This window comes from Schistocerca gregaria, chromosome 8 (assembly GCF_023897955.1).
Source record: "Schistocerca gregaria isolate iqSchGreg1 chromosome 8, iqSchGreg1.2, whole genome shotgun sequence".
NCBI lineage: Eukaryota > Metazoa > Arthropoda > Insecta > Orthoptera > Acrididae > Schistocerca > Schistocerca gregaria.
In genome coordinates, this window is record NC_064927.1 from 110,909,936 (window position 1) to 110,936,112 (window position 26,177).

The window sequence follows — 26,177 nt, forward strand, 5'->3', positions numbered from 1 at the left end:
ATGCGGTAGGTGCGTCTTCCTCGGTAGTATAGTGGTTAGTATCCCCGCCTGTCACGCGGGAGACCGGGGTTCGATTCCCCGCCGGGGAGGCGCGATTTTTATCTCACAAATCTGCTCGAGTGTTGCGCGTGTGGGGCGGAAGAGCATTAACTTTGCCATTAACTTGCTGCAAAATGCTACATCGTAGGAAGTAGTTCTCGCATTCCTCACACTTTCTAATTATGGGGTTCGCTGTTAATGCCGACTCTCCACGCGTAGTAATCGATCTCGACACAATCAGCAAAAGATATAATTTTAGCAGAGCGTGGTTTCGATCCACGGACCTCTGGGTTATGGGCCCAGCACGCTTCCACTGCGCCACTCTGCTGTTTGGGGGTGTTCTAGCTCTTCGTCACATCACGTGGGACACTTGGACAGTGTTGTCTGCGTGGCTTTCACACGCGTACATTTAATTGCGCAACATCTCCTACAGCTCTCAGCTTGACTTGTCTCGACTTTGCTCGACTGACGCTACGCTGACGCTTGCAGGCAGCGGCATTTACCACCATCACCTCGACATGCAGCTGCGAGATGCACAGGAATAACACTGCACTCCTCGATGCGGCGACATACGAAATCCACTGCCGAGCTGCGCGTTGGCAACTAACAAATTGCCGACCGTGCCAGGATCAGAAGCTGGAATCTTCCGATCCGTTGTCAGACGCGTTATCCCTTGCGCCATAGGGCCACGGACTGTGTCTCGTTCTACGAGACAAGTGCACCTCTCTAAGAAACGTGTTCTTCAGGGCTCTGCAAGCTCCCAAGGAAGGCACTTCTCGTCCAGCGGCGTGGTCGCGGTGCGCTTGCAGAGCTTGGACCTTGCCACATATCTGCGCCCGCTGTTCGACAGGTAGCAGGAGGCAAGGCGCGCGTTTTTCTGCGTTTTTTCGTTGACTAGAGGCAGTTGATGTGCATGTAAGCGTAGCATATGAAACACGAATAGCACGAAGCATTCGTAGTTAGGTGCCAAAGTAGCAGTGTGGCCGCAGGTGGCGATCGTATGTATTTGTGGCCACCACTGGTTTGCAGCAAAGTGAATATGGCTAATTGAGAGCGTTTGGCTGTAGCCCCAGTGGCGCAATTGGTTAGCGCACGGTACTTATAAGGCAGTAGCCGTGAGCAATGCCGGGGTTGTGAGTTCGAGCCTCACCTGGGGCATACTTTTATGTCGTAACAGCTGACAGCATCTGGAGGCTAGATTTCAGATGTATCAGCTACGCCAACAAGTTTAATGTGCATTATATGCGGTAGGTGCGTCTTCCTCGGTAGTATAGTGGTTAGTATCCCCGCCTGTCACGCGGGAGACCGGGGTTCGATTCCCCGCCGGGTAGGCGCGATTTTTATCTCACAAATCTGCTCGAGTGTTGCGCGTGTGGGGCGGAAGAGCATAAACTTTGCCATTAACTTGCTGCAAAATGCTACATCGTAGGAAGTAGTTCTCGCATTCCTCACACTTTCTAATTATGGGGTTCGCTGTTAATGCCGACTCTCCACGCGTAGTAATCGATCTCGACACAATCAGCAAAAGATATAATTTTAGCAGAGCGTGGTTTCGATCCACGGACCTCTGGGTTATGGGCCCAGCACGCTTCCACTGCGCCACTCTGCTGTGTGGGGGTGTTCTAGCTCTTCGTCACATCACGTGGGACACTTGGACAGTGTTGTCTGCGTGGCTTTCACACGCGTACATTTAATTGCGCAACATCTCCTACAGCTCTCAGCTTGACTTGTCTCGACTTTGCTCGACTGACGCTACGCTGACGCTTGCAGGCAGCGGCATTTACCACCATCACCTCGACATGCAGCTGCGAGATGCACAGGAATAACACTGCACTCCTCGATGCGGCGACATACGAAATCCACTGCCGAGCTGCGCGTTGGCAACTAACAAAATGCCGACCGTGCCAGGATCAGAAGCTGGAATCTTCCGATCCGTTGTCAGACGCGTTATCCCTTGCGCCATAGGGCCACGGACTGTGTCTCGTTCTACGAGACAAGTGCACCTCTCTAAGAAACGTGTTCTTCAGGGCTCTGCAAGCTCCCAAGGAAGGCACTTCTCGTCCAGCGGCGTGGTCGCGGTGCGCTTGCAGAGCTTGGACCTTGCCACATATCTGCGCCCGCTGTTCGACAGGTAGCAGGAGGCAAGGCGCGCGTTTTTCTGCGTTTTTTCGTTGACTAGAGGCAGTTGATGTGCATGTAAGCGTAGCATATGAAACACGAATAGCACGAAGCATTCGTAGTTAGGTGCCAAAGTAGCAGTGTGGCCGCAGGTGGCGATCGTATGTATTTGTGGCCACCACTGGTTTGCAGCAAAGTGAATATGGCTAATTGAGAGCGTTTGGCTGTAGCCCCAGTGGCGCAATTGGTTAGCGCACGGTACTTATAAGGCAGTAGCCGTGAGCAATGCCGGGGTTGTGAGTCCGAGCCTCACCTGGGGCATACTTTTATGTCGTAACAGCTGACAGCATCTGGAGGCTAGATTTCAGATGTATCAGCTACGCCAACAAGTTTAATGTGCATTATATGCGGTAGGTGCGTCTTCCTCGGTAGTATAGTGGTTAGTATCCCCGCCTGTCACGCGGGAGACCGGGGTTCGATTCCCCGCCGGGGAGGCGCGATTTTTAACTCACAAATCTGCTCGAGTGTTGCGCGTGTGGGGCGGAAGAGCATTAACTTTGCCATTAACTTGCTGCAAAATGCTACATCGTAGGAAGTAGTTCTCGCATTCCTCACACTTTCTAATTATGGGGTTCGCTGTTAATGCCGACTCTCCACGCGTAGTAATCGATCTCGACACAATCAGCAAACGATATAATTTTAGCAGAGCGTGGTTTCGATCCACGGACCTCTGGGTTATGGGCCCAGCACGCTTCCACTGCGCCACTCAGCTGTTTGGGGGTGTTCTAGCTCTTCGTCACATCACGTGGGACACTTGGACAGTGTTGTCTGCGTGGCTTTCACACGCGTACATTTAATTGCGCAACATCTCCTACAGCTCTCAGCTTGACTTGTCTCGACTTTGCTCGACTGACGCTACGCTGACGCTTGCAGGCAGCGGCATTTACCACCATCACCTCGACATGCAGCTGCGAGATGCACAGGAATAACACTGCACTCCTCGATGCGGCGACATACGAAATCCACTGCCGAGCTGCGCGTTGGCAACTAACAAAATGCCGACCGTGCCAGGATCAGAAGCTGGAATCTTCCGATCCGTTGTCAGACGCGTTATCCCTTGCGCCATAGGGCCACGGACTGTGTCTCGTTCTACGAGACAAGTGCACCTCTCTAAGAAACGTGTTCTTCAGGGCTCTGCAAGCTCCCAAGGAAGGCACTTCTCGTCCAGCGGCGTGGTCGCGGTGCGCTTGCAGAGCTTGGACCTTGCCACATATCTGCGCCCGCTGTTCGACAGGTAGCAGGAGGCAAGGCGCGCGTTTTTCTGCGTTTTTTCGTTGACTAGAGGCAGTTGATGTGCATGTAAGCGTAGCATATGAAACACGAATAGCACGAAGCATTCGTAGTTAGGTGCCAAAGTAGCAGTGTGGCCGCAGGTGGCGATCGTATGTATTTGTGGCCACCACTGGTTTGCAGCAAAGTGAATATGGCTAATTGAGAGCGTTTGGCTGTAGCCCCAGTGGCGCAATTGGTTAGCGCACGGTACTTATAAAGCAGTAGCCGTGAGCAATGCCGGGGTTGTGAGTTCGAGCCTCACCTGGGGCATACTTTTATGTCGTAACAGCTGACAGCATCTGGAGGCTAGATTTCAGATGTATCAGCTACGCCAACAAGTTTAATGTGCATTATATGCGGTAGGTGCGTCTTCCTCGGTAGTATAGTGGTTAGTATCCCCGCCTGTCACGCGGGAGACCGGGGTTCGATTCCCCGCCGGGTAGGCGCGGTTTTTATCTCACAAATCTGCTCGAGTGTTGCGCGTGTGGGGCGGAAAAGCATAAACTTTGCCATTAACTTGCTGCAAAATGCTACATCGTAGGAAGTAGTTCTCGCATTCCTCACACTTTCTAATTATGGGGTTCGCTGTTAATGCCGACTCTCCACGCGTAGTAATCGATCTCGACACAATCAGCAAAAGATATAATTTTAGCAGAGCGTGGTTTCGATCCACGGACCTCTGGGTTATGGGCCCAGCACGCTTCCACTGCGCCACTCTGCTGTGTGGGGGTGTTCTAGCTCTTCGTCACATCACGTGGGACACTTGGACAGTGTTGTCTGCGTGGCTTTCACACGCGTACATTTAATTGCGCAACATCTCCTACAGCTCTCAGCTTGACTTGTCTCGACTTTGCTCGACTGACGCTACGCTGACGCTTGCAGGCAGCGGCATTTACCACCATCACCTCGACATGCAGCTGCGAGATGCACAGGAATAACACTGCACTCCTCGATGCGGCGACATACGAAATCCACTGCCGAGCTGCGCGTTGGCAACTAACAAAATGCCGACCGTGCCAGGATCAGAAGCTGGAATCTTCCGATCCGTTGTCAGACGCGTTATCCCTTGCGCCATAGGGCCACGGACTGTGTCTCGTTCTACGAGACAAGTGCACCTCTCTAAGAAACGTGTTCTTCAGGGCTCTGCAAGCTCCCAAGGAAGGCACTTCTCGTCCAGCGGCGTGGTCGCGGTGCGCTTGCAGAGCTTGGACCTTGCCACATATCTGCGCCCGCTGTTCGACAGGTAGCAGGAGGCAAGGCGCGCGTTTTTCTGCGTTTTTTCGTTGACTAGAGGCAGTTGATGTGCATGTAAGCGTAGCATATGAAACACGAATAGCACGAAGCATTCGTAGTTAGGTGCCAAAGTAGCAGTGTGGCCGCAGGTGGCGATCGTATGTATTTGTGGCCACCACTGGTTTGCAGCAAAGTGAATATGGCTAATTGAGAGCGTTTGGCTGTAGCCCCAGTGGCGCAATTGGTTAGCGCACGGTACTTATAAGGCAGTAGCCGTGAGCAATGCCGGGGTTGTGAGTCCGAGCCTCACCTGGGGCATACTTTTATGTCGTAACAGCTGACAGCATCTGGAGGCTAGATTTCAGATGTATCAGCTACGCCAACAAGTTTAATGTTCATTATATGCGGTAGGTGCGTCTTCCTCGGTAGTATAGTGGTTAGTATCCCCGCCTGTCACACGGGAGACCGGGGTTCGATTCCCCGCCGGGGAGGCGCGATTTTTATCTCACAAATCTGCTCGAGTGTTGCGCGTGTGGGGCGGAAGAGCATAAACTTTGCCATTAACTTGCTGCAAAATGCTACATCGTAGGAAGTAGTTCTCGCATTCCTCACACTTTCTAATTATGGGGTTCGCTGTTAATGCCGACTCTCCACGCGTAGTAATCGATCTCGACACAATCAGCAAAAGATATAATTTTAGCAGAGCGTGGTTTCGATCCACGGACCTCTGGGTTATGGGCCCAGCACGCTTCCACTGCGCCACTCTGCTGTGTGGGGGTGTTCTAGCTCTTCGTCACATCACGTGGGACACTTGGACAGTGTTGTCTGCGTGGCTTTCACACGCGTACATTTAATTGCGCAACATCTCCTACAGCTCTCAGCTTGACTTGTCTCGACTTTGCTCGACTGACGCTACGCTGACGCTTGCAGGCAGCGGCATTTACCACCATCACCTCGACATGCAGCTGCGAGATGCACAGGAATAACACTGCACTCCTCGATGCGGCGACATACGAAATCCACTGCCGAGCTGCGCGTTGGCAACTAACAAATTGCCGACCGTGCCAGGATCAGAAGCTGGAATCTTCCGATCCGTTGTCAGACGCGTTATCCCTTGCGCCATAGGGCCACAGACTGTGTCTCGTTCTACGAGACAAGTGCACCTCTCTAAGAAACGTGTTCTTCAGGGCTCTGCAAGCTCCCAAGGAAGGCACTTCTCGTCCAGCGGCGTGGTCGCGGTGCGCTTGCAGAGCTTGGACCTTGCCACATATCTGCGCCCGCTGTTCGACAGGTAGCAGGAGGCAAGGCGCGCGTTTTTCTGCGTTTTTTCGTTGACTAGAGGCAGTTGATGTGCATGTAAGCGTAGCATATGAAACACGAATAGCACGAAGCATTCGTAGTTAGGTGCCAAAGTCGCAGTGTGGCCGCAGGTGGCGATCGTATGTATTTGTGGCCACCACTGGTTTGCAGCAAAGTGAATATGGCTAATTGAGAGCGTTTGGCTGTAGCCCCAGTGGCGCAATTGGTTAGCGCACGGTACTTATAAGGCAGTAGCCGTGAGCAATGCCGGGGTTGTGAGTCCGAGCCTCACCTGGGGCATACTTTTATGTCGTAACAGCTGACAGCATCTGGAGGCTAGATTTCAGATGTATCAGCTACGCCAACAGGTTTAATGTGCATTATATGCGGTAGGTGCGTCTTCCTCGGTAGTATAGTGGTTAGTATCCCCGCCTGTCACGCGGGAGACCGGGGTTCGATTCCCCGCCGGGGAGGCGCGATTTTTAACTCACAAATCTGCTCGAGTGTTGCGCGTGTGGGGCGGAAGAGCATTAACTTTGCCATTAACTTGCTGCAAAATGCTACATCGTAGGAAGTAGTTCTCGCATTCCTCACACTTTCTAATTATGGGGTTCGCTGTTAATGCCGACTCTCCACGCGTAGTAATCGATCTCGACACAATCAGCAAAAGATATAATTTTAGCAGAGCGTGGTTTCGATCCACGGACCTCTGGGTTATGGGCCCAGCACGCTTCCACTGCGCCACTCAGCTGTTTGGGGGTGTTCTAGCTCTTCGTCACATCACGTGGGACACTTGGACAGTGTTGTCTGCGTGGCTTTCACACGCGTACATTTAATTGCGCAACATCTCCTACAGCTCTCAGCTTGACTTGTCTCGACTTTGCTCGACTGACGCTACGCTGACGCTTGCAGGCAGCGGCATTTACCACCATCACCTCGACATGCAGCTGCGAGATGCACAGGAATAACACTGCACTCCTCGATGCGGCGACATACGAAATCCACTGCCGAGCTGCGCGTTGGCAACTAACAAAATGCCGACCGTGCCAGGATCAGAAGCTGGAATCTTCCGATCCGTTGTCAGACGCGTTATCCCTTGCGCCATAGGGCCACGGACTGTGTCTCGTTCTACGAGACAAGTGCACCTCTCTAAGAAACGTGTTCTTCAGGGCTCTGCAAGCTCCCAAGGAAGGCACTTCTCGTCCAGCGGCGTGGTCGCGGTGCGCTTGCAGAGCTTGGACCTTGCCACATATCTGCGCCCGCTGTTCGACAGGTAGCAGGAGGCAAGGCGCGCGTTTTTCTGCGTTTTTTCGTTGACTAGAGGCAGTTGATGTGCATGTAAGCGTAGCATATGAAACACGAATAGCACGAAGCATTCGTAGTTAGGTGCCAAAGTAGCAGTGTGGCCGCAGGTGGCGATCGTATGTATTTGTGGCCACCACTGGTTTGCAGCAAAGTGAATATGGCTAATTGAGAGCGTTTGGCTGTAGCCCCAGTGGCGCAATTGGTTAGCGCACGGTACTTATAAAGCAGTAGCCGTGAGCAATGCCGGGGTTGTGAGTTCGAGCCTCACCTGGGGCATACTTTTATGTCGTAACAGCTGACAGCATCTGGAGGCTAGATTTCAGATGTATCAGCTACGCCAACAAGTTTAATGTGCATTATATGCGGTAGGTGCGTCTTCCTCGGTAGTATAGTGGTTAGTATCCCCGCCTGTCACGCGGGAGACCGGGGTTCGATTCCCCGCCGGGTAGGCGCGATTTTTATCTCACAAATCTGCTCGAGTGTTGCGCGTGTGGGGCGGAAGAGCATAAACTTTGCCATTAACTTGCTGCAAAATGCTACATCGTAGGAAGTAGTTCTCGCATTCCTCACACTTTCTAATTATGGGGTTCGCTGTTAATGCCGACTCTCCACGCGTAGTAATCGATCTCGACACAATCAGCAAAAAATATAATTTTAGCAGAGCGTGGTTTCGATCCACGGACCTCTGGGTTATGGGCCCAGCACGCTTCCACTGCGCCACTCTGCTGTGTGGGGGTGTTCTAGCTCTTCGTCACATCACGTGGGACACTTGGACAGTGTTGTCTGCGTGGCTTTCACACGCGTACATTTAATTGCGCAACATCTCCTACAGCTCTCAGCTTGACTTGTCTCGACTTTGCTCGACTGACGCTACGCTGACGCTTGCAGGCAGCGGCATTTACCACCATCACCTCGACATGCAGCTGCGAGATGCACAGGAATAACACTGCACTCCTCGATGCGGCGACATACGAAATCCACTGCCGAGCTGCGCGTTGGCAACTAACAAAATGCCGACCGTGCCAGGATCAGAAGCTGGAATCTTCCGATCCGTTGTCAGACGCGTTATCCCTTGCGCCATAGGGCCACGGACTGTGTCTCGTTCTACGAGACAAGTGCACCTCTCTAAGAAACGTGTTCTTCAGGGCTCTGCAAGCTCCCAAGGAAGGCACTTCTCGTCCAGCGGCGTGGTCGCGGTGCGCTTGCAGAGCTTGGACCTTGCCACATATCTGCGCCCGCTGTTCGACAGGTAGCAGGAGGCAAGGCGCGCGTTTTTCTGCGTTTTTTCGTTGACTAGAGGCAGTTGATGTGCATGTAAGCGTAGCATATGAAACACGAATAGCACGAAGCATTCGTAGTTAGGTGCCAAAGTAGCAGTGTGGCCGCAGGTGGCGATCGTATGTATTTGTGGCCACCACTGGTTTGCAGCAAAGTGAATATGGCTAATTGAGAGCGTTTGGCTGTAGCCCCAGTGGCGCAATTGGTTAGCGCACGGTACTTATAAGGCAGTAGCCGTGAGCAATGCCGGGGTTGTGAGTCCGAGCCTCACCTGGGGCATACTTTTATGTCGTAACAGCTGACAGCATCTGGAGGCTAGATTTCAGATGTATCAGCTACGCCAACAAGTTTAATGTGCATTATATGCGGTAGGTGCGTCTTCCTCGGTAGTATAGTGGTTAGTATCCCCGCCTGTCACGCGGGAGACCGGGGTTCGATTCCCCGCCGGGGAGGCGCGATTTTTAACTCACAAATCTGCTCGAGTGTTGCGCGTGTGGGGCGGAAGAGCATTAACTTTGCCATTAACTTGCTGCAAAATGCTACATCGTAGGAAGTAGTTCTCGCATTCCTCACACTTTCTAATTATGGGGTTCGCTGTTAATGCCGACTCTCCACGCGTAGTAATCGATCTCGACACAATGAGCAAAAGATATAATTTTAGCAGAGCGTGGTTTCGATCCACGGACCTCTGGGTTATGGGCCCAGCACGCTTCCACTGCGCCACTCAGCTGTTTGGGGGTGTTCTAGCTCTTCGTCACATCACGTGGGACACTTGGACAGTGTTGTCTGCGTGGCTTTCACACGCGTACATTTAATTGCGCAACATCTCCTACAGCTCTCAGCTTGACTTGTCTCGACTTTGCTCGACTGACGCTACGCTGACGCTTGCAGGCAGCGGCATTTACCACCATCACCTCGACATGCAGCTGCGAGATGCACAGGAATAACACTGCACTCCTCGATGCGGCGACATACGAAATCCACTGCCGAGCTGCGCGTTGGCAACTAACAAAATGCCGACCGTGCCAGGATCAGAAGCTGGAATCTTCCGATCCGTTGTCAGACGCGTTATCCCTTGCGCCATAGGGCCACGGACTGTGTCTCGTTCTACGAGACAAGTGCACCTCTCTAAGAAACGTGTTCTTCAGGGCTCTGCAAGCTCCCAAGGAAGGCACTTCTCGTCCAGCGGCGTGGTCGCGGTGCGCTTGCAGAGCTTGGACCTTGCCACATATCTGCGCCCGCTGTTCGACAGGTAGCAGGAGGCAAGGCGCGCGTTTTTCTGCGTTTTTTCGTTGACTAGAGGCAGTTGATGTGCATGTAAGCGTAGCATATGAAACACGAATAGCACGAAGCATTCGTAGTTAGGTGCCAAAGTAGCAGTGTGGCCGCAGGTGGCGATCGTATGTATTTGTGGCCACCACTGGTTTGCAGCAAAGTGAATATGGCTAATTGAGAGCGTTTGGCTGTAGCCCCAGTGGCGCAATTGGTTAGCGCACGGTACTTATAAAGCAGTAGCCGTGAGCAATGCCGGGGTTGTGAGTTCGAGCCTCACCTGGGGCATACTTTTATGTCGTAACAGCTGACAGCATCTGGAGGCTAGATTTCAGATGTATCAGCTACGCCAACAAGTTTAATGTGCATTATATGCGGTAGGTGCGTCTTCCTCGGTAGTATAGTGGTTAGTATCCCCGCCTGTCACGCGGGAGACCGGGGTTCGATTCCCCGCCGGGTAGGCGCGATTTTTATCTCACAAATCTGCTCGAGTGTTGCGCGTGTGGGGCGGAAGAGCATAAACTTTGCCATTAACTTTCTGCAAAATGCTACATCGTAGGAAGTAGTTCTCGCATTCCTCACACTTTCTAATTATGGGGTTCGCTGTTAATGCCGACTCTCCACGCGTAGTAATCGATCTCGACACAATCAGCAAAAAATATAATTTTAGCAGAGCGTGGTTTCGATCCACGGACCTCTGGGTTATGGGCCCAGCACGCTTCCACTGCGCCACTCTGCTGTGTGGGGGTGTTCTAGCTCTTCGTCACATCACGTGGGACACTTGGACAGTGTTGTCTGCGTGGCTTTCACACGCGTACATTTAATTGCGCAACATCTCCTACAGCTCTCAGCTTGACTTGTCTCGACTTTGCTCGACTGACGCTACGCTGACGCTTGCAGGCAGCGGCATTTACCACCATCACCTCGACATGCAGCTGCGAGATGCACAGGAATAACACTGCACTCCTCGATGCGGCGACATACGAAATCCACTGCCGAGCTGCGCGTTGGCAACTAACAAAATGCCGACCGTGCCAGGATCAGAAGCTGGAATCTTCCGATCCGTTGTCAGACGCGTTATCCCTTGCGCCATAGGGCCACGGACTGTGTCTCGTTCTACGAGACAAGTGCACCTCTCTAAGAAACGTGTTCTTCAGGGCTCTGCAAGCTCCCAAGGAAGGCACTTCTCGTCCAGCGGCGTGGTCGCGGTGCGCTTGCAGAGCTTGGACCTTGCCACATATCTGCGCCCGCTGTTCGACAGGTAGCAGGAGGCAAGGCGCGCGTTTTTCTGCGTTTTTTCGTTGACTAGAGGCAGTTGATGTGCATGTAAGCGTAGCATATGAAACACGAATAGCACGAAGCATTCGTAGTTAGGTGCCAAAGTAGCAGTGTGGCCGCAGGTGGCGATCGTATGTATTTGTGGCCACCACTGGTTTGCAGCAAAGTGAATATGGCTAATTGAGAGCGTTTGGCTGTAGCCCCAGTGGCGCAATTGGTTAGCGCACGGTACTTATAAGGCAGTAGCCGTGAGCAATGCCGGGGTTGTGAGTTCGAGCCTCACCTGGGGCATACTTTTATGTCGTAACAGCTGACAGCATCTGGAGGCTAGATTTCAGATGTATCAGCTACGCCAACAAGTTTAATGTGCATTATATGCGGTAGGTGCGTCTTCCTCGGTAGTATAGTGGTTAGTATCCCCGCCTGTCACGCGGGAGACCGGGGTTCGATTCCCCGCCGGGTAGGCGCGATTTTTATCTCACAAATCTGCTCGAGTGTTGCGCGTGTGGGGCGGAAGAGCATAAACTTTGCCATTAACTTGCTGCAAAATGCTACATCGTAGGAAGTAGTTCTCGCATTCCTCACACTTTCTAATTATGGGGTTCGCTGTTAATGCCGACTCTCCACGCGTAGTAATCGATCTCGACACAATCAGCAAAAGATATAATTTTAGCAGAGCGTGGTTTCGATCCACGGACCTCTGGGTTATGGGCCCAGCACGCTTCCACTGCGCCACTCTGCTGTGTGGGGGTGTTCTAGCTCTTCGTCACATCACGTGGGACACTTGGACAGTGTTGTCTGCGTGGCTTTCACACGCGTACATTTAATTGCGCAACATCTCCTACAGCTCTCAGCTTGACTTGTCTCGACTTTGCTCGACTGACGCTACGCTGACGCTTGCAGGCAGCGGCATTTACCACCATCACCTCGACATGCAGCTGCGAGATGCACAGGAATAACACTGCACTCCTCGATGCGGCGACATACGAAATCCACTGCCGAGCTGCGCGTTGGCAACTAACAAATTGCCGACCGTGCCAGGATCAGAAGCTGGAATCTTCCGATCCGTTGTCAGACGCGTTATCCCTTGCGCCATAGGGCCACAGACTGTGTCTCGTTCTACGAGACAAGTGCACCTCTCTAAGAAACGTGTTCTTCAGGGCTCTGCAAGCTCCCAAGGAAGGCACTTCTCGTCCAGCGGCGTGGTCGCGGTGCGCTTGCAGAGCTTGGACCTTGCCACATATCTGCGCCCGCTGTTCGACAGGTAGCAGGAGGCAAGGCGCGCGTTTTTCTGCGTTTTTTCGTTGACTAGAGGCAGTTGATGTGCATGTAAGCGTAGCATATGAAACACGAATAGCACGAAGCATTCGTAGTTAGGTGCCAAAGTCGCAGTGTGGCCGCAGGTGGCGATCGTATGTATTTGTGGCCACCACTGGTTTGCAGCAAAGTGAATATGGCTAATTGAGAGCGTTTGGCTGTAGCCCCAGTGGCGCAATTGGTTAGCGCACGGTACTTATAAGGCAGTAGCCGTGAGCAATGCCGGGGTTGTGAGTTCGAGCCTCACCTGGGGCATACTTTTATGTCGTAACAGCTGACAGCATCTGGAGGCTAGATTTCAGATGTATCAGCTACGCCAACAAGTTTAATGTGCATTATATGCGGTAGGTGCGTCTTCCTCGGTAGTATAGTGGTTAGTATCCCCGCCTGTCACGCGGGAGACCGGGGTTCGATTCCCCGCCGGGTAGGCGCGATTTTTATCTCACAAATCTGCTCGAGTGTTGCGCGTGTGGGGCGGAAGAGCATAAACTTTGCCATTAACTTGCTGCAAAATGCTACATCGTAGGAAGTAGTTCTCGCATTCCTCACACTTTCTAATTATGGGGTTCGCTGTTAATGCCGACTCTCCACGCGTAGTAATCGATCTCGACACAATCAGCAAAAGATATAATTTTAGCAGAGCGTGGTTTCGATCCACGGACCTCTGGGTTATGGGCCCAGCACGCTTCCACTGCGCCACTCTGCTGTGTGGGGGTGTTCTAGCTCTTCGTCACATCACGTGGGACACTTGGACAGTGTTGTCTGCGTGGCTTTCACACGCGTACATTTAATTGCGCAACATCTCCTACAGCTCTCAGCTTGACTTGTCTCGACTTTGCTCGACTGACGCTACGCTGACGCTTGCAGGCAGCGGCATTTACCACCATCACCTCGACATGCAGCTGCGAGATGCACAGGAATAACACTGCACTCCTCGATGCGGCGACATACGAAATCCACTGCCGAGCTGCGCGTTGGCAACTAACAAAATGCCGACCGTGCCAGGATCAGAAGCTGGAATCTTCCGATCCGTTGTCAGACGCGTTATCCCTTGCGCCATAGGGCCACGGACTGTGTCTCGTTCTACGAGACAAGTGCACCTCTCTAAGAAACGTGTTCTTCAGGGCTCTGCAAGCTCCCAAGGAAGGCACTTCTCGTCCAGCGGCGTGGTCGCGGTGCGCTTGCAGAGCTTGGACCTTGCCACATATCTGCGCCCGCTGTTCGACAGGTAGCAGGAGGCAAGGCGCGCGTTTTTCTGCGTTTTTTCGTTGACTAGAGGCAGTTGATGTGCATGTAAGCGTAGCATATGAAACACGAATAGCACGAAGCATTCGTAGTTAGGTGCCAAAGTAGCAGTGTGGCCGCAGGTGGCGATCGTATGTATTTGTGGCCACCACTGGTTTGCAGCAAAGTGAATATGGCTAATTGAGAGCGTTTGGCTGTAGCCCCAGTGGCGCAATTGGTTAGCGCACGGTACTTATAAGGCAGTAGCCGTGAGCAATGCCGGGGTTGTGAGTTCGAGCCTCACCTGGGGCATACTTTTATGTCGTAACAGCTGACAGCATCTGGAGGCTAGATTTCAGATGTATCAGCTACGCCAACAAGTTTAATGTGCATTATATGCGGTAGGTGCGTCTTCCTCGGTAGTATAGTGGTTAGTATCCCCGCCTGTCACGCGGGAGACCGGGGTTCGATTCCCCGCCGGGTAGGCGCGATTTTTATCTCACAAATCTGCTCGAGTGTTGCGCGTGTGGGGCGGAAGAGCATAAACTTTGCCATTAACTTGCTGCAAAATGCTACATCGTAGGAAGTAGTTCTCGCATTCCTCACACTTTCTAATTATGGGGTTCGCTGTTAATGCCGACTCTCCACGCGTAGTAATCGATCTCGACACAATCAGCAAAAGATATAATTTTAGCAGAGCGTGGTTTCGATCCACGGACCTCTGGGTTATGGGCCCAGCACGCTTCCACTGCGCCACTCTGCTGTGTGGGGGTGTTCTAGCTCTTCGTCACATCACGTGGGACACTTGGACAGTGTTGTCTGCGTGGCTTTCACACGCGTACATTTAATTGCGCAACATCTCCTACAGCTCTCAGCTTGACTTGTCTCGACTTTGCTCGACTGACGCTACGCTGACGCTTGCAGGCAGCGGCATTTACCACCATCACCTCGACATGCAGCTGCGAGATGCACAGGAATAACACTGCACTCCTCGATGCGGCGACATACGAAATCCACTGCCGAGCTGCGCGTTGGCAACTAACAAAATGCCGACCGTGCCAGGATCAGAAGCTGGAATCTTCCGATCCGTTGTCAGACGCGTTATCCCTTGCGCCATAGGGCCACGGACTGTGTCTCGTTCTACGAGACAAGTGCACCTCTCTAAGAAACGTGTTCTTCAGGGCTCTGCAAGCTCCCAAGGAAGGCACTTCTCGTCCAGCGGCGTGGTCGCGGTGCGCTTGCAGAGCTTGGACCTTGCCACATATCTGCGCCCGCTGTTCGACAGGTAGCAGGAGGCAAGGCGCGCGTTTTTCTGCGTTTTTTCGTTGACTAGAGGCAGTTGATGTGCATGTAAGCGTAGCATATGAAACACGAATAGCACGAAGCATTCGTAGTTAGGTGCCAAAGTAGCAGTGTGGCCGCAGGTGGCGATCGTATGTATTTGTGGCCACCACTGGTTTGCAGCAAAGTGAATATGGCTAATTGAGAGCGTTTGGCTGTAGCCCCAGTGGCGCAATTGGTTAGCGCACGGTACTTATAAGGCAGTAGCCGTGAGCAATGCCGGGGTTGTGAGTTCGAGCCTCACCTGGGGCATACTTTTATGTCGTAACAGCTGACAGCATCTGGAGGCTAGATTTCAGATGTATCAGCTACGCCAACAAGTTTAATGTGCATTATATGCGGTAGGTGCGTCTTCCTCGGTAGTATAGTGGTTAGTATCCCCGCCTGTCACGCGGGAGACCGGGGTTCGATTCCCCGCCGGGTAGGCGCGATTTTTATCTCACAAATCTGCTCGAGTGTTGCGCGTGTGGGGCGGAAGAGCATAAACTTTGCCATTAACTTGCTGCAAAATGCTACATCGTAGGAAGTAGTTCTCGCATTCCTCACACTTTCTAATTATGGGGTTCGCTGTTAATGCCGACTCTCCACGCGTAGTAATCGATCTCGACACAATCAGCAAAAGATATAATTTTAGCAGAGCGTGGTTTCGAGCCACGGACCTCTGGGTTATGGGCCCAGCACGCTTCCACTGCGCCACTCTGCTGTGTGGGGGTGTTCTAGCTCTTCGTCACATCACGTGGGACACTTGGACAGTGTTGTCTGCGTGGCTTTCACACGCGTACATTTAATTGCGCAACATCTCCTACAGCTCTCAGCTTGACTTGTCTCGACTTTGCTCGACTGACGCTACGCTGACGCTTGCAGGCAGCGGCATTTACCACCATCACCTCGACATGCAGCTGCGAGATGCACAGGAATAACACTGCACTCCTCGATGCGGCGACATACGAAATCCACTGCCGAGCTGCGCGTTGGCAACTAACAAAATGCCGACCGTGCCAGGATCAGAAGCTGGAATCTTCCGATCCGTTGTCAGACGCGTTATCCCTTGCGCCATAGGGCCACGGACTGTGTCTCGTTCTACGAGACAAGTGCACCTCTCTAAGAAACGTGTTCTTCAGGGCTCTGCAAGCTCCCAAGGAAGGCACTTCTCGTCCAGCGGCGTGGTCGCGGTGCGCTTGCAGAGCTTGGACCTTGCCACATATCTGCGCCCGCTGTTCGACAGGTAGCAGGAGGCAAGGCGCGCGTTTTTCTGCGTTTTTTCGTTGACTAGAGGCAGTTGATGTGCATGTAAGCGTAGCATATGAAACACGAATAGCACGAAGCATTCGTAGTTAGGTGCCAAAGTAGCAGTGTGGCCGCAGGTGGCGATCGTATGTATTTGTGGCCACCACTGGTTTGCAGCAAAGTGAATATGGCTAATTGAGAGCGTTTGGCTGTAGCCCCAGTGGCGCAATTGGTTAGCGCACGGTACTTATAAGGCAGTAGCCGTGAGCAATGCCGGGGTTGTGAGTTCGAGCCTCACCTGGGGCATACTTTTATGTCGTAACAGCTGACAGCATCTGGAGGCTAGATTTCAGATGTATCAGCTACGCCAACAAGTTTAATGTGCATTATATGCGGTAGGTGCGTCTTCCTCGGTAGTATAGTGGTTAGTATCCCCGCCTGTCACGCGGGAGACCGGGGTTCGATTCCCCGCCGGGTAGGCGCGATTTTTATCTCACAAATCTGCTCGAGTGTTGCGCGTGTGGGGCGGAAGAGCATAAACTTTGCCATTAACTTGCTGCAAAATGCTACATCGTAGGAAGTAGTTCTCGCATTCCTCACACTTTCTAATTATGGGGTTCGCTGTTAATGCCGACTCTCCACGCGTAGTAATCGATCTCGACACAATCAGCAAAAGATATAATTTTAGCAGAGCGTGGTTTCGATCCACGGACCTCTGGGTTATGGGCCCAGCACGCTTCCACTGCGCCACTCTGCTGTGTGGGGGTGTTCTAGCTCTTCGTCACATCACGTGGGACACTTGGACAGTGTTGTCTGCGTGGCTTTCACACGCGTACATTTAATTGCGCAACATCTCCTACAGCTCTCAGCTTGACTTGTCTCGACTTTGCTCGACTGACGCTACGCTGACGCTTGCAGGCAGCGGCATTTACCACCATCACCTCGACATGCAGCTGCGAGATGCACAGGAATAACACTGCACTCCTCGATGCGGCGACATACGAAATCCACTGCCGAGCTGCGCGTTGGCAACTAACAAAATGCCGACCGTGCCAGGATCAGAAGCTGGAATCTTCCGATCCGTTGTCAGACGCGTTATCCCTTGCGCCATAGGGCCACGGACTGTGTCTCGTTCTACAAGACAAGTGCACCTCTCTAAGAAACGTGTTCTTCAGGGCTCTGCAAGCTCCCAAGGAAGGCACTTCTCGTCCAGCGGCGTGGTCGCGGTGCGCTTGCAGAGCTTGGACCTTGCCACATATCTGCGCCCGCTGTTCGACAGGTAGCAGGAGGCAAGGCGCGCGTTTTTCTGCGTTTTTTCGTTGACTAGAGGCAGTTGATGTGCATGTAAGCGTAGCATATGAAACACGAATAGCACGAAGCATTCGTAGTTAGGTGCCAAAGTAGCAGTGTGGCCGCAGGTGGCGATCGTATGTATTTGTGGCCACCACTGGTTTGCAGCAAAGTGAATATGGCTAATTGAGAGCGTTTGGCTGTAGCCCCAGTGGCGCAATTGGTTAGCGCACGGTACTTATAAGGCAGTAGCCGTGAGCAATGCCGGGGTTGTGAGTTCGAGCCTCACCTGGGGCATACTTTTATGTCGTAACAGCTGACAGCATCTGGAGGCTAGATTTCAGATGTATCAGCTACGCCAACAAGTTTAATGTGCATTATATGCGGTAGGTGCGTCTTCCTCGGTAGTATAGTGGTTAGTATCCCCGCCTGTCACGCGGGGGACCGGGGTTCGATTCCCCGCCGGGTAGGCGCGATTTTTATCTCACAAATCTGCTCGAGTGTTGCGCGTGTGGGGCGGAAGAGCATAAACTTTGCCATTAACTTGCTGCAAAATGCTACATCGTAGGAAGTAGTTCTCGCATTCCTCACACTTTCTAATTATGGGGTTCGCTGTTAATGCCGACTCTCCACGCGTAGTAATCGATCTCGACACAATCAGCAAAAGATATAATTTTAGCAGAGCGTGGTTTCGATCCACGGACCTCTGGGTTATGGGCCCAGCACGCTTCCACTGCGCCACTCTGCTGTGTGGGGGTGTTCTAGCTCTTCGTCACATCACGTGGGACACTTGGACAGTGTTGTCTGCGTGGCTTTCACACGCGTACATTTAATTGCGCAACATCTCCTACAGCTCTCAGCTTGACTTGTCTCGACTTTGCTCGACTGACGCTACGCTGACGCTTGCAGGCAGCGGCATTTACCACCATCACCTCGACATGCAGCTGCGAGATGCACAGGAATAACACTGCACTCCTCGATGCGGCGACATACGAAATCCACTGCCGAGCTGCGCGTTGGCAACTAACAAAATGCCGACCGTGCCAGGATCAGAAGCTGGAATCTTCCGATCCGTTGTCAGACGCGTTATCCCTTGCGCCATAGGGCCACGGACTGTGTCTCGTTCTACGAGACAAGTGCACCTCTCTAAGAAACGTGTTCTTCAGGGCTCTGCAAGCTCCCAAGGAAGGCACTTCTCGTCCAGCGGCGTGGTCGCGGTGCGCTTGCAGAGCTTGGACCTTGCCACATATCTGCGCCCGCTGTTCGACAGGTAGCAGGAGGCAAGGCGCGCGTTTTTCTGCGTTTTTTCGTTGACTAGAGGCAGTTGATGTGCATGTAAGCGTAGCATATGAAACACGAATAGCACGAAGCATTCGTAGTTAGGTGCCAAAGTAGCAGTGTGGCCGCAGGTGGCGATCGTATGTATTTGTGGCCACCACTGGTTTGCAGCAAAGTGAATATGGCTAATTGAGAGCGTTTGGCTGTAGCCCCAGTGGCGCAATTGGTTAGCGCACGGTACTTATAAGGCAGTAGCCGTGAGCAATGCCGGGGTTGTGAGTTCGAGCCTCACCTGGGGCATACTTTTATGTCGTAACAGCTGACAGCATCTGGAGGCTAGATTTCAGATGTATCAGCTACGCCAACAAGTTTAATGTGCATTATATGCGGTAGGTGCGTCTTCCTCGGTAGTATAGTGGTTAGTATCCCCGCCTGTCACGCGGGAGACCGGGGTTCGATTCCCCGCCGGGTAGGCGCGATTTTTATCTCACAAATCTGCTCGAGTGTTGCGCGTGTGGGGCGGAAGAGCATAAACTTTGCCATTAACTTGCTGCAAAATGCTACATCGTAGGAAGTAGTTCTCGCATTCCTCACACTTTCTAATTATGGGGTTCGCTGTTAATGCCGACTCTCCACGCGTAGTAATCGATCTCGACACAATCAGCAAAAGATATAATTTTAGCAGAGCGTGGTTTCGATCCACGGACCTCTGGGTTATGGGCCCAGCACGCTTCCACTGCGCCACTCTGCTGTGTGGGGGTGTTCTAGCTCTTCGTCACATCACGTGGGACACTTGGACAGTGTTGTCTGCGTGGCTTTCACACGCGTACATTTAATTGCGCAACATCTCCTACAGCTCTCAGCTTGACTTGTCTCGACTTTGCTCGACTGACGCTACGCTGACGCTTGCAGGCAGCGGCATTTACCACCATCACCTCGACATGCAGCTGCGAGATGCACAGGAATAACACTGCACTCCTCGATGCGGCGACATACGAAATCCACTGCCGAGCTGCGCGTTGGCAACTAACAAAATGCCGACCGTGCCAGGATCAGAAGCTGGAATCTTCCGATCCGTTGTCAGACGCGTTATCCCTTGCGCCATAGGGCCACGGACTGTGTCTCGTTCTACGAGACAAGTGCACCTCTCTAAGAAACGTGTTCTTCAGGGCTCTGCAAGCTCCCAAGGAAGGCACTTCTCGTCCAGCGGCGTGGTCGCGGTGCGCTTGCAGAGCTTGGACCTTGCCACATATCTGCGCCCGCTGTTCGACAGGTAGCAGGAGGCAAGGCGCGCGTTTTTCTGCGTTTTTTCGTTGACTAGAGGCAGTTGATGTGCATGTAAGCGTAGCATATGAAACACGAATAGCACGAAGCATTCGTAGTTAGGTGCCAAAGTAGCAGTGTGGCCGCAGGTGGCGATCGTATGTATTTGTGGCCACCACTGGTTTGCAGCAAAGTGAATATGGCTAATTGAGAGCGTTTGGCTGTAGCCCCAGTGGCGCAATTGGTTAGCGCACGGTACTTATAAGGCAGTAGCCGTGAGCAATGCCGGGGTTGTGAGTCCGAGCCTCACCTGGGGCATACTTTTATGTCGTAACAGCTGACAGCATCTGGAGGCTAGATTTCAGATGTATCAGCTACGCCAACAAGTTTAATGTGCATTATATACGGTAGGTGCGTCTTCCTCGGTAGTATAGTGGTTAGTATCCCCGCCTGTCACGCGGGAGACCGGGGTTCGATTCCCCGCCGGGGAGGCGCGATTTTTAACTCACAAATCTGCTCGAGTGTTGCGCGTGTGGGGCGGAAGAGCATTAACTTTGCCATTAACTTGCTGCAAAATGCTACATCGTAGGAAGTAGTTCTCGCATTCCTCACACTTTCTAATTATGGGGTTCGCTGTTAATGCCGACTCTCCACGCGTAGTAATCGATCTCGACACAATCAGCAAAAGATATAATTTTAGCAGAGCGTGGTTTCGATCCACGGACCTCTGGGTTATGGGCCCAGCACGCTTCCACTGCGCCACTCTGCTGTTTGGGGGTGTTCTAGCTCTTCGTCACATCACGTGGGACACTTGGACAGTGTTGTCTGCGTGGCTTTCACACGCGTACATTTAATTGCGCAACATCTCCTACAGCTCTCAGCTTGACTTGTCTCGACTTTGCTCGACTGACGCTACGCTGACGCTTGCAGGCAGCGGCATTTACCACCATCACCTCGACATGCAGCTGCGAGATGCACAGGAATAACACTGCACTCCTCGATGCGGCGACATACGAAATCCACTGCCGAGCTTCGCGTTGGCAACTAACAAAATGCCGACCGTGCCAGGATCAGAAGCTGGAATCTTCCGATCCGTTGTCAGACGCGTTATCCCTTGCGCCATAGGGCCACGGACTGTGTCTCGTTCTACGAGACAAGTGCACCTCTCTAAGAAACGTGTTCTTCAGGGCTCTGCAAGCTCCCAAGGAAGGCACTTCTCGTCCAGCGGCGTGGTCGCGGTGCGCTTGCAGAGCTTGGACCTTGCCACATATCTGCGCCCGCTGTTCGACAGGTAGCAGGAGGCAAGGCGCGCGTTTTTCTGCGTTTTTTCGTTGACTAGAGGCAGTTGATGTGCATGTAAGCGTAGCATATGAAACACGAATAGCACGAAGCATTCGTAGTTAGGTGCCAAAGTAGCAGTGTGGCCGCAGGTGGCGATCGTATGTATTTGTGGCCACCACTGGTTTGCAGCAAAGTGAATATGGCTAATTGAGAGCGTTTGGCTGTAGCCCCAGTGGCGCAATTGGTTAGCGCACGGTACTTATAAGGCAGTAGCCGTGAGCAATGCCGGGGTTGTGAGTTCGAGCCTCACCTGGGGCATACTTTTATGTCGTAACAGCTGACAGCATCTGGAGGCTAGATTTCAGATGTATCAGCTACGCCAACAAGTTTAATGTGCATTATATGCGGTAGGTGCGTCTTCCTCGGTAGTATAGTGGTTAGTATCCCCGCCTGTCACGCGGGAGACCGGGGTTCGATTCCCCGCCGGGTAGGCGCGATTTTTATCTCAGAAATCTGCTCGAGTGTTGCGCGTGTGGGGCGGAAGAGCATAAACTTTGCCATTAACTTGCTGCAAAATGCTACATCGTAGGAAGTAGTTCTCGCATTCCTCACACTTTCTAATTATGGGGTTCGCTGTTAATGCCGACTCTCCACGCGTAGTAATCGATCTCGACACAATCAGCAAAAGATATAATTTTAGCAGAGCGTGGTTTCGATCCACGGACCTCTGGGTTATGGGCCCAGCACGCTTCCACTGCGCCACTCTGCTGTGTGGGGGTGTTCTAGCTCTTCGTCACATCACGTGGGACACTTGGACAGTGTTGTCTGCGTGGCTTTCACACGCGTACATTTAATTGCGCAACATCTCCTACAGCTCTCAGCTTGACTTGTCTCGACTTTGCTCGACTGACGCTACGCTGACGCTTGCAGGCAGCGGCATTTACCACCATCACCTCGACATGCAGCTGCGAGATGCACAGGAATAACACTGCACTCCTCGATGCGGCGACATACGAAATCCACTGCCGAGCTGCGCGTTGGCAACTAACAAAATGCCGACCGTGCCAGGATCAGAAGCTGGAATCTTCCGATCCGTTGTCAGACGCGTTATCCCTTGCGCCATAGGGCCACGGACTGTGTCTCGTTCTACGAGACAAGTGCACCTCTCTAAGAAACGTGTTCTTCAGGGCTCTGCAAGCTCCCAAGGAAGGCACTTCTCGTCCAGCGGCGTGGTCGCGGTGCGCTTGCAGAGCTTGGACCTTGCCACATATCTGCGCCCGCTGTTCGACAGGTAGCAGGAGGCAAGGCGCGCGTTTTTCTGCGTTTTTTCGTTGACTAGAGGCAGTTGATGTGCATGTAAGCGTAGCATATGAAACACGAATAGCACGAAGCATTCGTAGTTAGGTGCCAAAGTAGCAGTGTGGCCGCAGGTGGCGATCGTATGTATTTGTGGCCACCACTGGTTTGCAGCAAAGTGAATATGGCTAATTGAGAGCGTTTGGCTGTAGCCCCAGTGGCGCAATTGGTTAGCGCACGGTACTTATAAGGCAGTAGCCGTGAGCAATGCCGGGGTTGTGAGTCCGAGCCTCACCTGGGGCATACTTTTATGTCGTAACAGCTGACAGCATCTGGAGGCTAGATTTCAGATGTATCAGCTACGCCAACAAGTTTAATGTGCATTATATGCGGTAGGTGCGTCTTCCTCGGTAGTATAGTGGTTAGTATCCCCGCCTGTCACACGGGAGACCAAGGTTCGATTCCCCGCCGGGGAGGCGCGATTTTTATCTCACAAATCTGCTCGAGTGTTGCGCGTGTGGGGCGGAAGAGCATAAACTTTGCCATTAACTTGCTGCAAAATGCTACATCGTAGGAAGTAGTTCTCGCATTCCTCACACTTTATAATTATGGGGTTCGCTGTTAATGCCGACTCTCCACGCGTAGTAATCGATCTCGACACAATCAGCAAAAGATATAATTTTAGCAGAGCGTGGTTTCGATCCACGGACCTCTGGGTTATGGGCCCAGCACGCTTCCACTGCGCCACTCTGCTGTGTGGGGGTGTTCTAGCTCTTCGTCACATCACGTGGGACACTTGGACAGTGTTGTCTGCGTGGCTTTCACACGCGTACATTTAATTGCGCAACATCTCCTACAGCTCTCAGCTTGACTTGTCTCGACTTTGCTCGACTGACGCTACGCTGACGCTTGCAGGCAGCGGCATTTACCACCATCACCTCGACATGCAGCTGCGAGATGCACAGGAATAACACTGCACTCCTCGATGCGGCGACATACGAAATCCACTGCCGAGCTGCGCGTTGGCAACTAACAAATTGCCGACCGTGCCAGGATCAGAAGCTGGAATCTTCCGATCCGTTGTCAGACGCGTTATCCCTTGCGCCATAGGGCCACAGACTGTGTCTCGTTCTACGAGACAAGTGCACCTCTCTAAGAAACGTGTTCTTCAGGGCTCTGCAAGCTCCCAAGGAAGGCACTTCTCGTCCAGCGGCGTGGTCGCGGTGCGCTTGCAGAGCTTGGACCTTGCCACATATCTGCGCCCGCTGTTCGACAGGTAGCAGGAGGCAAGGCGCGCGTTTTTCTGCGTTTTTTCGTTGACTAGAGGCAGTTGATGTGCATGTAAGCGTAGCATATGAAACACGAATAGCACGAAGCATTCGTAGTTAGGTGCCAAAGTCGCAGTGTGGCCGCAGGTGGCGATCGTATGTATTTGTGGCCACCACTGGTTTGCAGCAAAGTGAATATGGCTAATTGAGAGCGTTTGGCTGTAGCCCCAGTGGCGCAATTGGTTAGCGCACGGTACTTATAAGGCAGTAGCCGTGAGCAATGCCGGGGTTGTGAGTTCGAGCCTCACCTGGGGCATACTTTTATGTCGTAACAGCTGACAGCATCTGGAGGCTAGATTTCAGATGTATCAGCTACGCCAACAAGTTTAATGTGCATTATATGCGGTAGGTGCGACTTCCTCTGTAGTATAGTGTTTATTATCCCCGCCTGTCACGCGGGAGACCGGGGTTCGATTCCCCGCCGGGGAGGCGCGATTTTTATCTCACAAATCTGCTCGAGTGTTGCGCGTGTGGGGTGGAAGAGCATTAACTTTGCCATTAACTTGCTGCAAAATGCTACATCGTAGGAAGTAGTTCTCGCATTCCTCACACTTTCTAATTATGGGGTTCGCTGTTAATGCCGACTCTCCACGCGTAGTAATCGATCTCGACACAATCAGCAAAAGATACAATTTTAGCAGAGCGTGGTTTCGATCCACGGACCTCTGGGTTATGGGCCCAGCACGCTTCTAGTGCGCCACTCTGCTGTGTGGGGGTGTTCTAGCTCTTCGTCACATCACGTGGGACACTTGGACAGTGTTGTCTGCGTGGCTTTCACACGCGTACATTTAATTGCGCAACATCTCCTACAGCTCTCAGCTTGACTTGTCTCGACTTTGCTCGACTGACGCTACGCTGACGCTTGCAGGCAGCGGCATTTACCACCATCACCTCGACATGCAGCTGCGAGATGCACAGGAATAACACTGCACTCCTCGATGCGGCGACATACGAAATCCACTGCCGAGCTGCGCGTTGGCAACTAACAAAATGCCGACCGTGCCAGGATCAGAAGCTGGAATCTTCCGATCCGTTGTCAGACGCGTTATCCCTTGCGCCATAGGGCCACGGACTGTGTCTCGTTCTACGAGACAAGTGCACCTCTCTAAGAAACGTGTTCTTCAGGGCTCTGCAAGCTCCCAAGGAAGGCACTTCTCGTCCAGCGGCGTGGTCGCGGTGCGCTTGCAGAGCTTGGACCTTGCCACATATCTGCGCCCGCTGTTCGACAGGTAGCAGGAGGCAAGGCGCGCGTTTTTCTGCGTTTTTTCGTTGACTAGAGGCAGTTGATGTGCATGTAAGCGTAGCATATGAAACACGAATAGCACGAAGCATTCGTAGTTAGGTGCCAAAGTAGCAGTGTGGCCGCAGGTGGCGATCGTATGTATTTGTGGCCACCACTGGTTTGCAGCAAAGTGAATATGGCTAATTGAGAGCGTTTGGCTGTAGCCCCAGTGGCGCAATTGGTTAGCGCACGGTACTTATAAGGCAGTAGCCGTGAGCAATGCCGGGGTTGTGAGTTCGAGCCTCACCTGGGGCATACTTTTATGTCGTAACAGCTGACAGCATCTGGAGGCTAGATTTCAGATGTATCAGCTACGCCAACAAGTTTAATGTGCATTATAGGCGGTAGGTGCGTCTTCCTCGGTAGTATAGTGGTTAGTATCCCCGCCTGTCACGCGGGAGACCGGGGTTCGATTCCCCGCCGGGGAGGCGCGATTTTTATCTCACAAATCTGCTCGAGTGTTGCGCGTGTGGGGCGGAAGAGCATTAACTTTGCCATTAACTTGCTGCAAAATGCTACATCGTAGGAAGTAGTTCTCGCATTCCTCACACTTTCTAATTATGGGGTTCGCTGTTAATGCCGACTCTCCACGCGTAGTAATCGATCTCGACACAATCAGCAAAAGATATAATTTTAGCAGAGCGTGGTTTCGATCCACGGACCTCTGGGTTATGGGCCCAGCACGCTTCCACTGCGCCACTCTGCTGTTTGGGGGTGTTCTAGCTCTTCGTCACATCACGTGGGTCACTTGGACAGTGTTGTCTGCGTGGCTTTCACACGCGTACATTTAATTGCGCAACATCTCCTACAGCTCTCAGCTTGACTTGTCTCGACTTTGCTCGACTGACGCTACGCTGACGCTTGCAGGCAGCGGCATTTACCACCATCACCTCGAC

General features: G+C 52.6%; 59 non-coding genes across 59 annotated transcripts; 39 read left to right on the forward strand and 20 right to left on the reverse strand.

The window, feature by feature from the left end:
• Nucleotides 1-17: 17 nt before the first annotated feature.
• Trnad-guc (transfer RNA aspartic acid (anticodon GUC)) lies at nucleotides 18-89 on the forward strand. Its single transcript has one exon. It is a non-coding gene; the product is annotated as a tRNA-Asp (tRNA).
• A 206-nt stretch (nucleotides 90-295) lies between these two features.
• Nucleotides 296-367, reverse strand: Trnam-cau (transfer RNA methionine (anticodon CAU)). Its single transcript has one exon. It is a non-coding gene; the product is annotated as a tRNA-Met (tRNA).
• Nucleotides 368-1,105: 738 nt separating this feature from the next.
• On the forward strand, nucleotides 1,106-1,197 carry Trnai-uau (transfer RNA isoleucine (anticodon UAU)). The gene is given in 2 exon segments: nucleotides 1,106-1,143; nucleotides 1,162-1,197. It is a non-coding gene; the product is annotated as a tRNA-Ile (tRNA).
• Nucleotides 1,198-1,298: 101 nt separating this feature from the next.
• Nucleotides 1,299-1,370, forward strand: Trnad-guc (transfer RNA aspartic acid (anticodon GUC)). The gene has a single exon. It is a non-coding gene; the product is annotated as a tRNA-Asp (tRNA).
• Nucleotides 1,371-1,576: 206 nt separating this feature from the next.
• Nucleotides 1,577-1,648, reverse strand: Trnam-cau (transfer RNA methionine (anticodon CAU)). Its single transcript has one exon. It is a non-coding gene; the product is annotated as a tRNA-Met (tRNA).
• Nucleotides 1,649-2,386: 738 nt separating this feature from the next.
• On the forward strand, nucleotides 2,387-2,478 carry Trnai-uau (transfer RNA isoleucine (anticodon UAU)). Its single transcript is given in 2 exon segments — nucleotides 2,387-2,424; nucleotides 2,443-2,478. It is a non-coding gene; the product is annotated as a tRNA-Ile (tRNA).
• A 101-nt stretch (nucleotides 2,479-2,579) lies between these two features.
• On the forward strand, nucleotides 2,580-2,651 carry Trnad-guc (transfer RNA aspartic acid (anticodon GUC)). Its single transcript has one exon. It is a non-coding gene; the product is annotated as a tRNA-Asp (tRNA).
• A 206-nt stretch (nucleotides 2,652-2,857) lies between these two features.
• Nucleotides 2,858-2,929, reverse strand: Trnam-cau (transfer RNA methionine (anticodon CAU)). The gene has a single exon. It is a non-coding gene; the product is annotated as a tRNA-Met (tRNA).
• A 738-nt stretch (nucleotides 2,930-3,667) lies between these two features.
• On the forward strand, nucleotides 3,668-3,759 carry Trnai-uau (transfer RNA isoleucine (anticodon UAU)). Its single transcript is given in 2 exon segments — nucleotides 3,668-3,705; nucleotides 3,724-3,759. It is a non-coding gene; the product is annotated as a tRNA-Ile (tRNA).
• Nucleotides 3,760-3,860: 101 nt separating this feature from the next.
• Trnad-guc (transfer RNA aspartic acid (anticodon GUC)) lies at nucleotides 3,861-3,932 on the forward strand. Its single transcript has one exon. It is a non-coding gene; the product is annotated as a tRNA-Asp (tRNA).
• A 206-nt stretch (nucleotides 3,933-4,138) lies between these two features.
• Trnam-cau (transfer RNA methionine (anticodon CAU)) lies at nucleotides 4,139-4,210 on the reverse strand. The gene has a single exon. It is a non-coding gene; the product is annotated as a tRNA-Met (tRNA).
• Nucleotides 4,211-4,948: 738 nt separating this feature from the next.
• Trnai-uau (transfer RNA isoleucine (anticodon UAU)) lies at nucleotides 4,949-5,040 on the forward strand. The gene is given in 2 exon segments: nucleotides 4,949-4,986; nucleotides 5,005-5,040. It is a non-coding gene; the product is annotated as a tRNA-Ile (tRNA).
• Nucleotides 5,041-5,141: 101 nt separating this feature from the next.
• On the forward strand, nucleotides 5,142-5,213 carry Trnad-guc (transfer RNA aspartic acid (anticodon GUC)). The gene has a single exon. It is a non-coding gene; the product is annotated as a tRNA-Asp (tRNA).
• Nucleotides 5,214-5,419: 206 nt separating this feature from the next.
• Nucleotides 5,420-5,491, reverse strand: Trnam-cau (transfer RNA methionine (anticodon CAU)). Its single transcript has one exon. It is a non-coding gene; the product is annotated as a tRNA-Met (tRNA).
• Nucleotides 5,492-6,229: 738 nt separating this feature from the next.
• On the forward strand, nucleotides 6,230-6,321 carry Trnai-uau (transfer RNA isoleucine (anticodon UAU)). Its single transcript is given in 2 exon segments — nucleotides 6,230-6,267; nucleotides 6,286-6,321. It is a non-coding gene; the product is annotated as a tRNA-Ile (tRNA).
• A 101-nt stretch (nucleotides 6,322-6,422) lies between these two features.
• Trnad-guc (transfer RNA aspartic acid (anticodon GUC)) lies at nucleotides 6,423-6,494 on the forward strand. The gene has a single exon. It is a non-coding gene; the product is annotated as a tRNA-Asp (tRNA).
• Nucleotides 6,495-6,700: 206 nt separating this feature from the next.
• Nucleotides 6,701-6,772, reverse strand: Trnam-cau (transfer RNA methionine (anticodon CAU)). Its single transcript has one exon. It is a non-coding gene; the product is annotated as a tRNA-Met (tRNA).
• A 738-nt stretch (nucleotides 6,773-7,510) lies between these two features.
• On the forward strand, nucleotides 7,511-7,602 carry Trnai-uau (transfer RNA isoleucine (anticodon UAU)). Its single transcript is given in 2 exon segments — nucleotides 7,511-7,548; nucleotides 7,567-7,602. It is a non-coding gene; the product is annotated as a tRNA-Ile (tRNA).
• Nucleotides 7,603-7,703: 101 nt separating this feature from the next.
• Nucleotides 7,704-7,775, forward strand: Trnad-guc (transfer RNA aspartic acid (anticodon GUC)). The gene has a single exon. It is a non-coding gene; the product is annotated as a tRNA-Asp (tRNA).
• A 206-nt stretch (nucleotides 7,776-7,981) lies between these two features.
• On the reverse strand, nucleotides 7,982-8,053 carry Trnam-cau (transfer RNA methionine (anticodon CAU)). Its single transcript has one exon. It is a non-coding gene; the product is annotated as a tRNA-Met (tRNA).
• A 738-nt stretch (nucleotides 8,054-8,791) lies between these two features.
• Nucleotides 8,792-8,883, forward strand: Trnai-uau (transfer RNA isoleucine (anticodon UAU)). Its single transcript is given in 2 exon segments — nucleotides 8,792-8,829; nucleotides 8,848-8,883. It is a non-coding gene; the product is annotated as a tRNA-Ile (tRNA).
• A 101-nt stretch (nucleotides 8,884-8,984) lies between these two features.
• On the forward strand, nucleotides 8,985-9,056 carry Trnad-guc (transfer RNA aspartic acid (anticodon GUC)). Its single transcript has one exon. It is a non-coding gene; the product is annotated as a tRNA-Asp (tRNA).
• A 206-nt stretch (nucleotides 9,057-9,262) lies between these two features.
• On the reverse strand, nucleotides 9,263-9,334 carry Trnam-cau (transfer RNA methionine (anticodon CAU)). Its single transcript has one exon. It is a non-coding gene; the product is annotated as a tRNA-Met (tRNA).
• Nucleotides 9,335-10,072: 738 nt separating this feature from the next.
• On the forward strand, nucleotides 10,073-10,164 carry Trnai-uau (transfer RNA isoleucine (anticodon UAU)). Its single transcript is given in 2 exon segments — nucleotides 10,073-10,110; nucleotides 10,129-10,164. It is a non-coding gene; the product is annotated as a tRNA-Ile (tRNA).
• Nucleotides 10,165-10,265: 101 nt separating this feature from the next.
• On the forward strand, nucleotides 10,266-10,337 carry Trnad-guc (transfer RNA aspartic acid (anticodon GUC)). The gene has a single exon. It is a non-coding gene; the product is annotated as a tRNA-Asp (tRNA).
• Nucleotides 10,338-10,543: 206 nt separating this feature from the next.
• On the reverse strand, nucleotides 10,544-10,615 carry Trnam-cau (transfer RNA methionine (anticodon CAU)). Its single transcript has one exon. It is a non-coding gene; the product is annotated as a tRNA-Met (tRNA).
• A 738-nt stretch (nucleotides 10,616-11,353) lies between these two features.
• Trnai-uau (transfer RNA isoleucine (anticodon UAU)) lies at nucleotides 11,354-11,445 on the forward strand. The gene is given in 2 exon segments: nucleotides 11,354-11,391; nucleotides 11,410-11,445. It is a non-coding gene; the product is annotated as a tRNA-Ile (tRNA).
• A 101-nt stretch (nucleotides 11,446-11,546) lies between these two features.
• Trnad-guc (transfer RNA aspartic acid (anticodon GUC)) lies at nucleotides 11,547-11,618 on the forward strand. Its single transcript has one exon. It is a non-coding gene; the product is annotated as a tRNA-Asp (tRNA).
• A 206-nt stretch (nucleotides 11,619-11,824) lies between these two features.
• Trnam-cau (transfer RNA methionine (anticodon CAU)) lies at nucleotides 11,825-11,896 on the reverse strand. Its single transcript has one exon. It is a non-coding gene; the product is annotated as a tRNA-Met (tRNA).
• Nucleotides 11,897-12,634: 738 nt separating this feature from the next.
• On the forward strand, nucleotides 12,635-12,726 carry Trnai-uau (transfer RNA isoleucine (anticodon UAU)). The gene is given in 2 exon segments: nucleotides 12,635-12,672; nucleotides 12,691-12,726. It is a non-coding gene; the product is annotated as a tRNA-Ile (tRNA).
• A 101-nt stretch (nucleotides 12,727-12,827) lies between these two features.
• Trnad-guc (transfer RNA aspartic acid (anticodon GUC)) lies at nucleotides 12,828-12,899 on the forward strand. The gene has a single exon. It is a non-coding gene; the product is annotated as a tRNA-Asp (tRNA).
• A 206-nt stretch (nucleotides 12,900-13,105) lies between these two features.
• On the reverse strand, nucleotides 13,106-13,177 carry Trnam-cau (transfer RNA methionine (anticodon CAU)). The gene has a single exon. It is a non-coding gene; the product is annotated as a tRNA-Met (tRNA).
• Nucleotides 13,178-13,915: 738 nt separating this feature from the next.
• Trnai-uau (transfer RNA isoleucine (anticodon UAU)) lies at nucleotides 13,916-14,007 on the forward strand. Its single transcript is given in 2 exon segments — nucleotides 13,916-13,953; nucleotides 13,972-14,007. It is a non-coding gene; the product is annotated as a tRNA-Ile (tRNA).
• A 101-nt stretch (nucleotides 14,008-14,108) lies between these two features.
• On the forward strand, nucleotides 14,109-14,180 carry Trnad-guc (transfer RNA aspartic acid (anticodon GUC)). The gene has a single exon. It is a non-coding gene; the product is annotated as a tRNA-Asp (tRNA).
• A 206-nt stretch (nucleotides 14,181-14,386) lies between these two features.
• Nucleotides 14,387-14,458, reverse strand: Trnam-cau (transfer RNA methionine (anticodon CAU)). Its single transcript has one exon. It is a non-coding gene; the product is annotated as a tRNA-Met (tRNA).
• A 738-nt stretch (nucleotides 14,459-15,196) lies between these two features.
• Trnai-uau (transfer RNA isoleucine (anticodon UAU)) lies at nucleotides 15,197-15,288 on the forward strand. The gene is given in 2 exon segments: nucleotides 15,197-15,234; nucleotides 15,253-15,288. It is a non-coding gene; the product is annotated as a tRNA-Ile (tRNA).
• A 101-nt stretch (nucleotides 15,289-15,389) lies between these two features.
• Trnad-guc (transfer RNA aspartic acid (anticodon GUC)) lies at nucleotides 15,390-15,461 on the forward strand. Its single transcript has one exon. It is a non-coding gene; the product is annotated as a tRNA-Asp (tRNA).
• A 206-nt stretch (nucleotides 15,462-15,667) lies between these two features.
• Nucleotides 15,668-15,739, reverse strand: Trnam-cau (transfer RNA methionine (anticodon CAU)). Its single transcript has one exon. It is a non-coding gene; the product is annotated as a tRNA-Met (tRNA).
• Nucleotides 15,740-16,477: 738 nt separating this feature from the next.
• Trnai-uau (transfer RNA isoleucine (anticodon UAU)) lies at nucleotides 16,478-16,569 on the forward strand. Its single transcript is given in 2 exon segments — nucleotides 16,478-16,515; nucleotides 16,534-16,569. It is a non-coding gene; the product is annotated as a tRNA-Ile (tRNA).
• A 101-nt stretch (nucleotides 16,570-16,670) lies between these two features.
• Nucleotides 16,671-16,742, forward strand: Trnad-guc (transfer RNA aspartic acid (anticodon GUC)). The gene has a single exon. It is a non-coding gene; the product is annotated as a tRNA-Asp (tRNA).
• Nucleotides 16,743-16,948: 206 nt separating this feature from the next.
• On the reverse strand, nucleotides 16,949-17,020 carry Trnam-cau (transfer RNA methionine (anticodon CAU)). Its single transcript has one exon. It is a non-coding gene; the product is annotated as a tRNA-Met (tRNA).
• Nucleotides 17,021-17,758: 738 nt separating this feature from the next.
• Trnai-uau (transfer RNA isoleucine (anticodon UAU)) lies at nucleotides 17,759-17,850 on the forward strand. The gene is given in 2 exon segments: nucleotides 17,759-17,796; nucleotides 17,815-17,850. It is a non-coding gene; the product is annotated as a tRNA-Ile (tRNA).
• Nucleotides 17,851-17,951: 101 nt separating this feature from the next.
• Nucleotides 17,952-18,023, forward strand: Trnad-guc (transfer RNA aspartic acid (anticodon GUC)). The gene has a single exon. It is a non-coding gene; the product is annotated as a tRNA-Asp (tRNA).
• Nucleotides 18,024-18,229: 206 nt separating this feature from the next.
• Nucleotides 18,230-18,301, reverse strand: Trnam-cau (transfer RNA methionine (anticodon CAU)). Its single transcript has one exon. It is a non-coding gene; the product is annotated as a tRNA-Met (tRNA).
• A 738-nt stretch (nucleotides 18,302-19,039) lies between these two features.
• Trnai-uau (transfer RNA isoleucine (anticodon UAU)) lies at nucleotides 19,040-19,131 on the forward strand. The gene is given in 2 exon segments: nucleotides 19,040-19,077; nucleotides 19,096-19,131. It is a non-coding gene; the product is annotated as a tRNA-Ile (tRNA).
• A 101-nt stretch (nucleotides 19,132-19,232) lies between these two features.
• Nucleotides 19,233-19,304, forward strand: Trnad-guc (transfer RNA aspartic acid (anticodon GUC)). Its single transcript has one exon. It is a non-coding gene; the product is annotated as a tRNA-Asp (tRNA).
• A 206-nt stretch (nucleotides 19,305-19,510) lies between these two features.
• Trnam-cau (transfer RNA methionine (anticodon CAU)) lies at nucleotides 19,511-19,582 on the reverse strand. The gene has a single exon. It is a non-coding gene; the product is annotated as a tRNA-Met (tRNA).
• Nucleotides 19,583-20,320: 738 nt separating this feature from the next.
• Trnai-uau (transfer RNA isoleucine (anticodon UAU)) lies at nucleotides 20,321-20,412 on the forward strand. The gene is given in 2 exon segments: nucleotides 20,321-20,358; nucleotides 20,377-20,412. It is a non-coding gene; the product is annotated as a tRNA-Ile (tRNA).
• Nucleotides 20,413-20,513: 101 nt separating this feature from the next.
• Trnad-guc (transfer RNA aspartic acid (anticodon GUC)) lies at nucleotides 20,514-20,585 on the forward strand. The gene has a single exon. It is a non-coding gene; the product is annotated as a tRNA-Asp (tRNA).
• A 206-nt stretch (nucleotides 20,586-20,791) lies between these two features.
• Trnam-cau (transfer RNA methionine (anticodon CAU)) lies at nucleotides 20,792-20,863 on the reverse strand. The gene has a single exon. It is a non-coding gene; the product is annotated as a tRNA-Met (tRNA).
• Nucleotides 20,864-21,601: 738 nt separating this feature from the next.
• Nucleotides 21,602-21,693, forward strand: Trnai-uau (transfer RNA isoleucine (anticodon UAU)). Its single transcript is given in 2 exon segments — nucleotides 21,602-21,639; nucleotides 21,658-21,693. It is a non-coding gene; the product is annotated as a tRNA-Ile (tRNA).
• A 101-nt stretch (nucleotides 21,694-21,794) lies between these two features.
• On the forward strand, nucleotides 21,795-21,866 carry Trnad-guc (transfer RNA aspartic acid (anticodon GUC)). The gene has a single exon. It is a non-coding gene; the product is annotated as a tRNA-Asp (tRNA).
• Nucleotides 21,867-22,072: 206 nt separating this feature from the next.
• On the reverse strand, nucleotides 22,073-22,144 carry Trnam-cau (transfer RNA methionine (anticodon CAU)). Its single transcript has one exon. It is a non-coding gene; the product is annotated as a tRNA-Met (tRNA).
• Nucleotides 22,145-22,882: 738 nt separating this feature from the next.
• Trnai-uau (transfer RNA isoleucine (anticodon UAU)) lies at nucleotides 22,883-22,974 on the forward strand. The gene is given in 2 exon segments: nucleotides 22,883-22,920; nucleotides 22,939-22,974. It is a non-coding gene; the product is annotated as a tRNA-Ile (tRNA).
• A 379-nt stretch (nucleotides 22,975-23,353) lies between these two features.
• Nucleotides 23,354-23,425, reverse strand: Trnam-cau (transfer RNA methionine (anticodon CAU)). Its single transcript has one exon. It is a non-coding gene; the product is annotated as a tRNA-Met (tRNA).
• A 738-nt stretch (nucleotides 23,426-24,163) lies between these two features.
• Trnai-uau (transfer RNA isoleucine (anticodon UAU)) lies at nucleotides 24,164-24,255 on the forward strand. The gene is given in 2 exon segments: nucleotides 24,164-24,201; nucleotides 24,220-24,255. It is a non-coding gene; the product is annotated as a tRNA-Ile (tRNA).
• A 1,189-nt stretch (nucleotides 24,256-25,444) lies between these two features.
• Trnai-uau (transfer RNA isoleucine (anticodon UAU)) lies at nucleotides 25,445-25,536 on the forward strand. Its single transcript is given in 2 exon segments — nucleotides 25,445-25,482; nucleotides 25,501-25,536. It is a non-coding gene; the product is annotated as a tRNA-Ile (tRNA).
• A 101-nt stretch (nucleotides 25,537-25,637) lies between these two features.
• On the forward strand, nucleotides 25,638-25,709 carry Trnad-guc (transfer RNA aspartic acid (anticodon GUC)). The gene has a single exon. It is a non-coding gene; the product is annotated as a tRNA-Asp (tRNA).
• A 206-nt stretch (nucleotides 25,710-25,915) lies between these two features.
• Trnam-cau (transfer RNA methionine (anticodon CAU)) lies at nucleotides 25,916-25,987 on the reverse strand. The gene has a single exon. It is a non-coding gene; the product is annotated as a tRNA-Met (tRNA).
• Nucleotides 25,988-26,177: the final 190 nt, after the last annotated feature.